Below are 14,217 nucleotides of genomic sequence, written 5' to 3'. Positions count from 1 at the left end.
TTTTTTGGGAGAGAATTTATTCCGGGAGGTTTTCGGGAGAGGCGCTGAATTCCGGGAGTCTCCCGGAAAATCCGGGAGGGTCGGCAAGTATGTTTTAAGCCAAAATGCGTCCGTTCTCCCTTTTCTGTTCACACACTGTGTCTGCTTGTAAGTACTCTGATTGTGCGCTGCCGAACATGCTCCTCCGCTCGTAAACCAAAAATGACATGACGTGACGAGGACCGGTACTTTTCAGAGGCGGTATAGTACCGAATATGATTAATTAGTATTGCGGTACTATACTAATACCGGTATACCGTACAAGCCTACCTCAGTCTCAATGCCAATTGGCAGAATTGTCCTTCTCTACCAAAGACATGTTTTACTACAATAAACACAAGCATAATTTTCACACAAATGTCTCACAAAAACACAGCAGATGCATATTTTTATTTTATTTTTTTCAATGTTAGCTTCCTTGAATCGGCACATACTGCAATGTTCCAATACACTTTTAAGTTTTTGGTGTGTGGCGCTTTTATCATGGCACTACCACACACATTTAGCATCAACAATAAACAAAAACACAAAATGCAAATGACTTAAACCAGGCAGATGTTCTTCTACCAAAACACACCAAAACCGATTAAAAAAAAAAAAAAACTCCATGAAAGCTGGACTGCATGCAGCTTTGGGGCCCAACAGAGCTCAGCTGCTACCCAGGGAGTCTGGCTTCCAGCAGCTACGCTCCATTCATCGTCTGCTTTCAATGGCCGCCATCAAGCCGCCTTCAGCTAGAAGGCCAGGTAGGAACCAAGTGGCGCACATTGTTAAGGGGATTAGTAATCAAAGGAGTCTAGATGCTACGGTCCTCTGTCTCAACTGGTCAAGGTCATCATCTCCTGCTCTGCGGGAGGTAACTGGCAAGAACCCTGAGAACTCGCCATCTAGGCTCTGCTACCCAGTAGAAACCCAACAAACAATCTTTTTGGTCTGCACTTCGGTTAGTATGGCTGAAAATATGATATATCTTTCATGTCAGTCAATTTCTCCCTCTAGTCTTTAGTCTCTTGGTAATTATTTTGCTCTGTTACAGCCTGAGGCATATTTTCGATGGACTTTCTAGTACAACGTGAGGTATTCCTGTGACGGATAAGATTGTGAGATGATGGTGCAAGATGACAAATTCCCTTTTGGAATTAGTAAACTATCTAAAATCGGTTAGCCAAGGTCTTCAAAAAACCAGTCTTTGAACTTTTTCTTTGGAAGTCTGTCACCTTGCTGAATAGTTTTAAGCGGATTTTGGCATCCTGCGGAGCAAGACGCTGAGCTATTAAACCTTGATGGGACAGCTGGTCGTAGACTCGGATTGTAGTCCCTACGATAGCCAACTCAAAAGATTAGCGTAGCCTGGTAGGGACAGCGAGGGGGTGGAAGCCATGTGACAACAGTGATGCAAAACGATGCGGTATTCTGTCGTAAGCAAAACTGCGATCGTTGCTCGCCAGTCCAGCCTTCCACAAACACACCCCTGTTGGGTTATTGGCAAGTTGTCATGACGACAAGAGCTGGCTGATGAAGTCTCGCTTAACACCGTCCAATCAGACTGAGGAACGACCATTGCAGCTTTAACAGGGCGGGACGCACCTATTCCGAGAAAGGAAAAGTGAAATCTAAGACCGACGGCGGAAAAACTGGCAATCTATGGGATGTTGTCAATGGGATGCCATGGTTCACAATCAGCGAGTGTCTTGGATCCGGGGGATTCCAGGTAGGGGGTCTCAATTATTATGCTGATAAATCGTCTTTCTTAGCTTTCTGTTCAATAGTTCAATATTTGTTTTCTTAATTGTGAGACCGTACATGCTTTCAATGGTGTTAACGTACCAAGTTGAAGCTTTGTAACACTTCTCTAAAATGGTAAAAACACTTTTTTTTTGCATATCTGCAACAGCTGCAGTAAAGTGTGAAAAGCGAAACTAAGTCTTAAGAAAGGTTTGGAGGTGCCATTAAGCATTCAGTGTCGTGTCATTTGGTATTAATTCCACTGCGGGATGTGAAGTCAGAGTAAGAAAGGCTTATATTTACGAAACTGCAGGTAGTAAATTGAGCATAAAACTATCTGGGTGTTAGTTTGATTCATGTCTTTTAATCCCACACTGCAGGGAGTATTTTTCCTTTCAATCCCTACTAGCTGACCAATGGAGAAGCCCTTGCTTGCTTTGCGAAAGCTGGAGGACTCCGCCGCATTCATTTTATATGTCAACGCACTGCAGGTATCCGTTACGGTTGTCGTCTTCTTAAGCTCGTTACCACGATCTGTTCAATTTGACGTATTTATAGTTAACGTTATATCGTAAATACCAGAATCCTACAATTTATTGTTATTTCCAAGTATTTTTTACCTTTTTCAGAGCAAAAAATGTTTCCTTTTTTAACCCCTCCCTTGCCCCGTATCATGGCTTCTGCTCTGCGGGATACCACTTGACAGACCCAACAGTGATTGTGTTCAAGCCTTCAAACTTCACTATCAAATGTATGTTGTCAGCATGGAAGGACAATTGTAATTGCTAAACCACTGGCTAATAACACATCAAATTTACTTTGATATCTAAATAGACACTATAGTTTTGTTTTGTTTGGTATCTACAAACTCTGCAAATGGATTGCAATTTGAGCATTTATTTTTAGACAGGATATCCACAGATGTACTGGAAATTAACAACCCTCATTCGCATACATGTATACTGCTATGTTATTCAGTATCTTAATGTTTCTATGGACTATTTTTATTCAGTGATTTTTTTTTTGTTCATGCTCAATTCTCACATTTTCCATAATACAAGGTTTTTAGATTTCCGAATATTTTGCAACAACATGACTATAAGAAATTAATGGATCATTTTTTCCACATTTGTCACATTTCCCAACCTGTTCAAACCAATCCAACAAAAAAATAGCTTATTCAGGACATTTGGACTAACAATTTCACAAATACTCATATTTGCCAACCTTCAGACCTCTGAATTCGGGAGATTGGGGGGGTCATGGTGGGCGGGGTGGGACTTGCGGGGTTAAGGGGGTAAGAGTATATTTATAGCTAGAATTCACTGAAATTCAAGTATTTCTTATATGTATATATATATATATATATATATATATATATATATATATATATATATATATATATATATGTATATATATATATATATATCGCCATGACTGTCTCTTCTTTGTTCTTCGTCTCCTTCTTGTTGTGTGTGCAGTTGTGCACTCGCCAAAAGCCGTAGATGTTATAACGTGACTGGGCCGGCATGCTGTTTATATGGAGAAAAAGCGGACGTGACGACAGGCTGTCCTTACTCAAGTCCGCACGGACATGGAGGGGGCGTGCCTTAAGTTCGGCTGGAAATCGGGAGAAATTCGGGAGAATTTTTGTCCCGGGAGATTTTCGGGAGAGGCACTGAAATTCGGGAGTCTCCCGGAAAATTCGGGAGGGTTGGCAAGTATGCATACCGTATTTCCTTGAATTGCTGCCGGGAATATAGTATTCGCCTGCCTAGAATTACAGCTGGGTCAAACTCGTTTCGCAAAATAATTAGCGTATGCTTGGCACTTCCGCCGGGTCAAATATGAGTCATAAAATGACTCCTGCCTTCTGGTGGTAGAGGGCGCTAGTGATCCTTCTTGCGACTACCAGTACTGCAGAAGACCGGTGCTGCAGAAGAAGACAACAAGCAGCAAGCGTGAGCAGCGATCGTTTGCTTGCACTTTTACCATGGAGGATTACATATCTAAAATAAAACAGTTTTCTAAACTGGACTTTCAATCGAAGCAGGAGGTAATAATTAAAGGAATATCTCCATCAAGACAGAGAGACTTTTAAAACTGAAGAAAGATAAGGAAGACTGTCTTTTATCAGAAGCAGCTGCACATGGACACCTATCCCGCATGCTTTTGGTAAGCGCAGGAGTGAGAAGAGGTTTTAAATTAATGAGCGCCCCGGCGGCTATTCAAGGAAATACGGTATACTGTATTTTTCGGACCGTAGGACGCACCGGATTAAATGGCGCACTGCCGATGAGCGGGTCTAGTCAGGTCTTTTTTCATACAAAAGGCGCATAGGAGTCATATTATGATTTTTTTTCTAAATGGAAAACACTTCCTTGTGGTCTACATAACATGTAATGGTGGTTCTTTGGTCAAAATGTTGCATAGATTATGTTTTAGAGATCGTCTTCAAGCCGCTTTCTGACGGTCAGGATGCGCCATTTTGTGGTCGGTCTTATTTACGTGGCTCACCTTTGACAGCGTCTTCTCCCCGTCATCTTTGTTGTAGCGGTGTAGCGTGCAAGGACGGGGGTGGAAGAAGTGTCAAAAGATGGAGCTAACTGTGAGTGTGTGACCTCACCAATGCACTTTTGGAAGAATGGTGGAAAATTCCTATAAACACACTCCGCGACCTTGTGGACAGCTTTCCCAGAAGAGTTGCAGCTGTAATAGCTGCAAAAGGTGGACCCACATCACATTGAACCCTATGGGTAAGGAATGGGATTGCACTTCAAGTTCATATGTGAGTCAAGGCTGGTGGCTAAATACTGTTGGCAATATAGTGTATGTGTTCTTGTCTCACATAATGATTGATAATGGTAATTCCAAGAACAATGCAGGTCCCCTTTAAATATTTCCGAATGTCATGTGGAGGTTGCCTTTCATTAGAAGAAAAGTCCACTCAAGGCAGGAAATGCCTCAGATACCATGATAGGGGTTATTGTCGGCACCGTTAATTGGCTGTCACTTGTCAAGGAGGTGCATAACGCCGCACCGTCAAAAACTACTTTTGTCTGAGCCGCTGTCAGCCAAAGGACAATGGATGCGTTTCAAGGTCCGTCCGATTTAATGAAGAGAGACGTGGAGCACACACAGAGTTGTAAACACGGACATGAAGTGGAGGATCTGCCTTACAAACAGGTCTGATCTCCTCAAGGCTGTCCAGAGTTGCTGATGGGGGAGGAAAAGGTTGGAAACAACGATCCGGGGGCTCCGATATTTTCATCAACTACCTTGTCTGTTGCCGGCAGCGTTGTCATTTGAGCTGTCTGATACAAGCCAAGGTCCAGCATTGACAGAAGTACCACAATAAAGAAGCAGACAAATGCACCCAGAGGCTAAAGACTTGGAAAACAGCTGAGACCCACCCAGCACCATTTCTACTCCATCTATCTTTATCTCTTTGCTTACAACTTACTAAACAACACTAGTTTTTTGGATTCTTTTGTGGAGCCTGGAGACTTTCATCTAATTCCAAACCAATCAAATTAAGTTTTTAGATATAAACTCCATGTTTAAATATTCAAAGGCTGTTGTTAATCTACTGAGATTGGCTACCTTGACACTGCAATATTATCCTCTTTGTTTTTATTCTATGGGTCGTTTTTTTTATAGGGTGCCATTTGGACTTCATAACTTGTAAAAAATAAATAGTTGATTTACCAATATTTTTATGTTCTATTGTATACATGACATATGTAACTTGCTGAAAAACATATTGGTCGAACTCAGGCACCTAAATCATAGTATATTTAGCTATATTAATGAGAGGTGACACACGGGATATGTCCACTCTGTTAAGGACATATGCATAACAGCATACATGATATTTTGCAACAGCAGTGATGATTAACCAAGAATTATGAAAGAAACTGCTGTTGAATGCATAATAGCACTACATATACATTGTGATAAGTCAACATTACTATATACATGTCCACTCTGTTAGGTTGATGTCCACCGTGTTAGTTGAATGAGGCTAACACGGTGGACACTAACACGGTGGACATTTTGAGCTAAAGTTAGCCTTCAGCCTGCCTGTGTTAACATAACAGCTAGCATGGACTTGAATAATTGATAAGAAATCTATAATTTCACACAAACATGTTTTGAAAAATTTCAATTTGATTGATCTCCTTATTATTTAGGCCTAACAGAGTGGACACGTTATGTTCAACCACATTAAATTCACTTCATAAAAACATCAACATCAGATAGTAAGAGAGCTAAAAAACCACACAGCTTACCAGAGTTGAGTTTCCCGCCACTGGTGTGATGTTACCTGATGAGAATGATGTCACTGACAAATGTGGTTGTTTTCTTAAAGGGACAGTAACGCAACTTAACAGAGTGGACAGCGACCACAGGGACAGACATAGAACCTTATTTTTTTGTAATTATTTTTACGATTTTGATAATATACACCATATGACTAAAGAGAGCTTGTCTATGATAATTATATCATAACAAAAAAAAATTAAAAATATATGTTTTTATTTGTTATTTTCTAGATTAAAGTTGAATAAACAGCACCAGGGACATGGCAAAATCGCATAATAGAACTTTAACAAAAGCTTTAAAAAATATATATTCTAATGTTTGAAGCCCATATCACTGTATTTATGATAGACAACAATTTACCATACACAAAGAAACTAATGGAATGAGCAATTGTAAATATTTTGAGAAAATATGACATGATTTATACTGGGGACGCAAAAGGCACCATATAAAAAAAATGACCCCTATTGGTCTTGGAGCGAATTACAGGCAGATAATGATTATTCCTATGACGAGGCCCAGAGTGATTTTTACTGAAATCAATAACGGGGCAGCATCTCCTCATCCGCAGGAAGTGCGTCCCGTGAAAAACCGTCCGACCGGAAGTCTCTAATAACTAAAGTTCCTTGGGTGAATAATGTAAACTCACTACACCGGTATGTTTTAGCCCTTTCATGGCGAGTTTACTGACGGATATAAGTAAGAACTTTACACTACTTTATATTAGAAATGGCAACAGCAGAGGATGAATGTCCCATAACAAGAAGATAGAGAAAAATAAGAAGTTTATCAACTACGGACTACAAAGGCGGACGCGCGCAATTTTTCAGGATTTATGCAGATCCCAAATACAGATCAGCAGGTACCAGAAGGTAAGAAAAGTTGCTTTTGCATAATATTGCGAAACAAAACGCCAGATAATATGTCTTACCTTATACGCACACCATAATAATACTCCTATGTTGAAGCACAGTACAATTTTAGGATTAAGATTAAAGTACCAATGATTGTCACACACACACTAGATGTGGTGAAATTTGTCCTCTGCATTTGACCCATCCCCTTGGGGAGCAGTGGGCAGCAGCGGCGCCGCGCCCGGGAATCATTTTGGTGATTTAACCCCCAACTCCAACCCTTGATGCTGAGTGCCAAGAAGGGAGAGAAACGGGTCCCATTTTTATAGTCTTTGGTATGACTCGGCTGGGATTTGAACTCCAACCTACCGATCTCAGGGCGGACACTCTAACCATCCATCGAGCGGTGCGGCTTCATAGCTTACCAAAGTCGTACCAAAACATTTTGATAGATTTTTGAGCGCCGTGTGTGTATTGTTCTATGTTTTCAATGGAACATATACCCTTTTGGTGTTGTTTACTTGAGTCATATTGCAGTCTACACGTATCTCTTATGTGTGACTGCCATCTACTGGTCACACTTATCATTTCGCCATGTAGCAAATTAAAAAAATTTGAGGTCGGTAAACACAACCAAAATTATTCCATACATTAGGCGCAGAACATTTTAAGGATTTTAAATGTGCCTTGTAGTCCAAAAAATATGGTACGTCTTCATTTTTTTTTAAAGCATTCTAACATCAAAATGGTGGCTAACAATACAAGAAATGGGATTCAATATATTCAATCTAATCTACTGAGATTGGCTACCTTGACACTGCAATATTATCCTCTTTTGTTCTTATCCTATTGGTCTCGGAGCAAATTACAGGCAGATGATGATTATTCCTATGATGAGGCCCAGAGTGAGTGTGACACCAGAAGATGAAGAAGCATCCTTCCCAGCTAATTTAGACAGGAGAATTAATAAGTGCATAGCACCAAAGTGAACAATGTCCTTGAAGTTAATACAGGACATCAAATATCATTTGTGGCTGAAAGGCACTTCTTTCAATGAAAGGTAACATACATCTGCAGGAGAGGTTTGACCGCATCACTTTTTGGTATGAAAAAAAAAAAGTTAGATTAATGATATATTGATAATGAGTGATACTCAGGAGTTTGACCTTACTTTTTTTCCAAATGATAATGGTTTACCACCTACACCTGGGGTCGGCAACCCAAAATGTTGAAAGAGCCATATTGGACCACAAATACAACACAAAAATCTGTCTGGAGCTGCAAAAAAATTAAAAGCCTTACATACGTCTTTTAATGAAGACAACACACAATGTAAGTGTCTATATTACCGTATTTTCAGCACTATAAGGCGCACCTAAAAACCTCCAATTTTCTCAAAAGCTGACAGTGCGCCTTATAATCCGGTGCACCTTATATATGGACCAATATTGAGCCACAACAGGTCTCGCAACTACGGGATGCATAACGTAACCCCAGCCTCTACTGTAGCGTCTATTCTATGCGCCTTATATACACTACCATTCAAAAGTTTGGGGTCACATTAAAATGTTCTTATTTTTGAAGGAAAAGCACTGTACTTTTCAATGAAGATAACTTTAAACTAGTCTTAACTTTAAAGAAATACACTCTATACATTGCTAATGTGGTAAATAACTATTCTAGCTGCAAATGTCTGGTTTTTGGTGCAATATCTACATAGGTGTATAGAGGCCCATTTCCAGCAACTGTCACTCCAGTGTTCTAATGGTGCAATGTGTTTGCTCATTGGCTCAGAAGGCTAATTGATGATTAGAAAACCCTTGTGCAATCATGTTCACACATCTGAAAACAGTTTAGCTCGTTACAGAAGCTACAAAACTGACCTTCCTTCGAGCAGATTGAGTTTCTGGAGCATCACATTTGTGGGGTCAATTAAACGCTCAAAATGGCCAGAAAAAGAGAACTTTCATCTGAAACTCGACAGTCTATTCTTGTTCTTAGAAATGAAGGCTATTCTACAAAATTGTTTGGGTGACCCCAAACTTTTGAACGGTAGTGTATGAACAAAGGTTTAAAATAGGCCATTCATTGAAGGTGCGCCTTATAATCCCGTGCGCCTTATAGTGCGGAAAATACGGTAGCTATAATAGCCTACTATCAAAATGACTACGTGTCGCAGACGGAAAGGCACAAATCTTCGTTGACAGAAATGTTGTTTGCTGTGGTCTGGAACAGCACACAAACTATTATCAGAAATGCAGGCAATATTACATGGATAATGTGTCATGAGAAATGTAGATATAAATTAAATACACAGAAGACATAGGAAATTAAATGAGCTCAAATATACCTACAAACGAGGCATAATGATGCAATATGTACATGCAGTTAGCCTAAATAGCATGTTAGCATCGATTAGCTTGCAATCTTGCACTGACCAAATATGCCTGATTAGCACTCCAAACAAGTCAATAACATCAACAAAGCTCACCTATGTGCATTCACACACAGCATACAACATTTAGTGCAGTGGTCCCCAACCCGGCCCGGTACCGGTCCGCGGACCGATTGGAACCGGGCCGCGCAAGAAATTGAAAAAAATTTTTTTTTTTTTTTTTTTTATTTTTTTATTAAATCAACATAAAAAACACAATATATACATTATATATCAATACAGATCAATACAGTCTGCAAGCACACATGATTGTATTTCTTTATGAAAAAAAAAATAAATAAATAAAAAGAATAACAACGGTACACATTTGTTGTTGCACTAGTGCATCCTCAAGCGACTGTCAGAAAGCGACTTGAAGATGATCTGCAAAACATAATCCATGCAACATTTTGACCCAAGAACCACCATCACATGTTATGTAGACCACAAGGAAGTGTTTTACGTTTAGAAAAAAATCATAATAATATGACTCCTTTAATGCGCTTTATAATCCGGTGCGCCTTTTGTATAAAAATAGACCTGACTAGACCCGCTCATCGGCAGTGCGCCTTATAATCCGATGTGCCCTATGGTCCGGAAAATATGGTAAATAAAAATGTTTAAGTGCGCCTTGTAGTCCGACAAATATGGTACCTTATTGTCAAAGTTGGATGAGAATGAACATTTTCTGGTGTTTCTATCACTGATGGTGACAAACGGAAATACTTGATAAAAACGTGGCACCTATAAAAAAAAAATTCTTGACTCTTTAGTTCATTTTGGTACTAAAAGAGTAGTCATGTCGCAAACTGACATACTATTTTTTTTGCCTAATTTGACTTGAAAGGCACAGATTAATGAGACTGTGTACAGTTTTATGAAATGTTACACATTATTCATTAATTCTGGTTTATTGAAATTACAGGAGCTAGTAAAGTTACAGACATTATGTGTCATGTTTAAGGCTAAAAGTAAAACATTACGAGCAAATTTACAAAAAAAATGTTTGTCATCACTTCTGAGAATGAAGAGCATAGAAGAAAAGGTCATTTCCAACATCAGTATTCAAGGACAACTTTAAAACAAATTTCCAACATCAGTGGTGGGAGTTAAACTATGGAATTCTCTTTATAATGAGATAAAAGATTGTAAAAATATATTCCAATTGAAAAAAATATACAAAGACAGAACAATAAAATCATATGGACAGCCATAAGTGTTTACATTTTGCTTTATATTTATTATTTTACTTATTTTTTGCCTGGTTTTGTATTTGTTTTGTATCATCCCGTGAGGTGTATATTACTACTTTTGTTTTTTTGTTCGGTTTGTACTTCATGAAGTTTTGCACTTGTGTTTTTTTGTGTGGTTTTTTTTTTGGTTGTTTTCGTTATATTTGGATGTAATTGTTGGTTTATATACCATTAAGTAAGATTACGCATTATGTTGAAGGGGGCAGGAAAATATAAGATTTTTCTTCATCCTGCTCCTTCTCAGGCATTGGTGTGTCACTGTATAACTGAATAATTGTGGTAAAATTGTCTATCAAAGATGCACATCAATGAAGGAGATAAATAAAAATGAAATGAAATGAAATGAAATATATAACTATAAAAATGTAGTGTAAAATAAAAGTGTACTTGATTCCATAATACATACACACTAATTAAAAAGAACATCTGTCAACCAGCGGTGGAGAAACATTGCTGCTTATTTATCTCACATGACTGCCCATTGCTTTAATTATAATAGGCTCTTTCAACTTACAATCCGACATACTTCAAAACGTTGTGCAAAAGATGAGCACCATACTGTGTGTATATGTCTGCACGCATCAGCTCACACTTTTATGGGGATTCGCAGGATTGCCGTGTTTTACTTCCCCCACAGCTGCAAAGGGACTGGATTGATGTGTAACCCAAGCCGGCACTTTAAAGGGCGAGCGCCCTGGACAGACGTGGTCCTGCTAGTATACCAGATGGGGCTTTATGATGAAAAGAGCATAATCCCCATCCAGGCTTCACTTCCATCACTCGTGCCCTACAAAGCCATTCACAGCTTTATTTATTGCAATAAATTGGGGTTTTTTTTTTCTTCTCCAGACTCCAAAACACAACCGAATTTCAACATGATTCTCTGTTTGCTTGTTTTTGCTACTTTTCTATCTTTATCTACCCCCTTCTGACATGCTTCTTTCGGCTTCATTTCTTTATCCCACAACCTCCTCACCCATCCCCGCTACCCGCCTTACACTTGAAGACTTGCAAATGTGGCATTAGCTAAAATTGACATCCAGGCGAGAGATCTCTTTATATCCACCAGGGCCTTTCTGATCGAGCTGCATTGGAAATGAGTTCTGCACTGGAGCTGGCAAATACCATGGCTCTGATGGGTATTCAATATACCCTATTTTCTGGACCATAGGGCGCACCAAATTATAAGGCGATGAATGGTCTATTTTTTTTATCTTTTTTCATATATAAGGCGCACCGGACTATAAGGCGCATTAAAGGAGTCATTTTTATTTTATTTTTTTCTAAATGTAAAACACTTCCTTGTGGTCTACATAACATGTGATGTTGGTTCTTTGGTCAAAATGTTGCATGGATTATGTGTTACAGATCATCTTCAAGTCGCCGTTTATTTATTTACGTAGCTTACCTTCGACAGCGTCTTCTCCCCGTCATCTTTGTTGTAGCGGTGTAGCGTGCAAGGACGGAAGTGTCAAAAGATGGAGCTAACGAAAAACCGTCCGACTGGCGGAACTCTCTAATAACTAAAGTTCTTTGGGTGAATAATGTAAACTCACTACACCGGTATGTTTTAGTGCTTTCATGGCGAGTTTACTGACAGATATAAGTAAGAACTTTACACTACTTTATATTAAAATGGTAACAGTGGAGGATGAATTTCTGATGCGCCGTTTTGTGGGCGGTCTTATTTACGTGGCTCACCTTCAGCAGCGTCTTCTCCCCGTCATCTTTGTTGTAGCGGTGTAGTGTGCAAGGACGGGAGTGGAAGAAGTGTCAAAAGATGGAGCTAACGAAAAAACGTCCGACCGGCGGAACTCTCTAATAACTAAAGTTCCTTGGGTGAATAATGTGAACTCACTACACCGGTATGTTTTAGTGCTTTCATGGCGAGTTTACTGACAGATATAAGTAAGAACTTTACACTACTTTATATTAGAAATGGCAACAGTGGAGGATGAATTTCTGATGCGCCGTTTTGTGGGCGGTCTTATTTACGTGGCTCACCTTCGACAGCGTCTTCTCCCCGTCATCTTTGTTGTAGCGGTGTAGCGTGCAAGGACGGGAGTGGAAGAAGTGTCAAAAGATGGAGCTAACGAAAAACCGTCCGACGGGCGGAACTCTCTAATAACTAAAGTTTCTTGATTGAATAATGTAAAATCACTACACCGGTATGTTTTAGTGCTTTCATGGCGAGTTTGCTGACAGACATAAGTAAGAACTTTACACTAGTTTATATTAGAAATGGCAACAGTGGAGGAGGAATTTCTGATGCACCGTTTTGTTGGCGGTCTTATTTACGTGGCTAACCTTCGGCAGCGTCTTCTCCCCGTCATCTTTGTTGTAGCGGTGTAGCGTGCAAGTACGGGAGTGGAAGAAGTGTCAAAAGATGGCGCTAACTTTTTTAATGACATTCAGACTTTACTTCAATCAATACAGAGCAGCATCTCCTCATCCGTGGCTCACTAGTGCAACAACAACAAGGCCGGAAATGTGTCCCGTGAAAAACCGTCCGACCGGCGGAACTCTCTAATAACTAAAGTCTCTTGGGGTGAATAATGTAAACTCACTACACCGGTATGTTTTTGGGCTTCCATGGCGAGTTTACTGACAGACATAAGTAAGAACTTTACACTAGTTTATATTAGAAATGGCAACAGTGGAGGATGAATTTCTCATGCGCCGTTTTGTGGGCGGTCTTATTTATGTGGCTCACCTTCAACAGCGTCTTCTCCCCGTCATCTTTGTTGTAGCGGTGTAGTGTGCAAGGACGGGAGTGGAAGAAGTGTCAAAAGATGGAGCTAACTGTGAGCATCAAGGGTTGGAATCGGGGGTTAAATCACCAAAATGATTCCCGAGCGTGGCCACCGCTGCTGCTCACTGCTCCCCTCACCTCCCAGGGGGTGAACATGGGGATGGGTCAAATTCAGAGGTTAATTTCACCACACCAAGTGTGTGTGTGACTATCAGTGGTACTTTAACTTTAACTTTTTAACTTTAATGACATTCAGAGTTTACTTCAATCAATAATGGAAACAACAACAAGGCCGGAAATGTGTCCCGTGAAAAACCATCCAACCGGAACTCTCTAATAACTAAAGTTCCTTGGGTGATTAATATAAACTCACTACACCGGTATGTTTTAGCGCTTTCATGGCGAGTTTACTGACAGATATAAGTAAGAACTTTACACTACTTTATATTAGAAATGGCAACAGCGGAGGATGAATGTCCCATAACAAGAAGATAGAGAAAAAGAAGAAGCTTATCGACTACAGTGGACAGAGGCGGACTCAAGGAGATTTTCAGGACTTATGCAGACCCCAAATACAGATCTGCAGGTACCAGAAGGTAAGAGAAGTAGCTTTTACATAATATTGCTAAACAAAACACCAGATAATATGTCTTAGATTATACACACACCATAATAATACTCTTATGTTGAAGCCCAGTACAATCCATCAAGCGGTGCGGCTTCATAGCTTACCAAAGTCGTACTAAAACATTTTGATAGATTTTTCAGCGCCATGTGTAATGTTCTATATTTTCAATGGAACATATAAAATGTTGGTGTTGTTTTTGAGTCATA

At 39.7% G+C, this 14,217-nt stretch overlaps 1 long non-coding RNA gene across 1 annotated transcript in view; it reads left to right on the top strand.

Moving 5' to 3' along the window:
- The first annotated feature begins 1,535 nt into the window (after positions 1-1,535).
- The window catches only part of LOC133639469 (uncharacterized), a 41,288-nt gene continuing 28,606 nt past the window's right edge, over positions 1,536-14,217 (top strand). Inside the window, exon 1 of the long non-coding RNA XR_009823796.1 lies at positions 1,536-1,750. This is a non-coding gene — a long non-coding RNA (uncharacterized LOC133639469). The remainder of the gene's footprint in view (positions 1,751-14,217) is intronic.

This window comes from Entelurus aequoreus, linkage group LG22, assembly GCF_033978785.1.
Source record: "Entelurus aequoreus isolate RoL-2023_Sb linkage group LG22, RoL_Eaeq_v1.1, whole genome shotgun sequence".
NCBI classification, from domain to species: Eukaryota; Metazoa; Chordata; class Actinopteri; order Syngnathiformes; family Syngnathidae; genus Entelurus; species Entelurus aequoreus.
The sequence above is the reverse complement of the archived record's forward strand: the minus strand, read 5'-3'. Positions and strand labels throughout refer to the sequence as shown.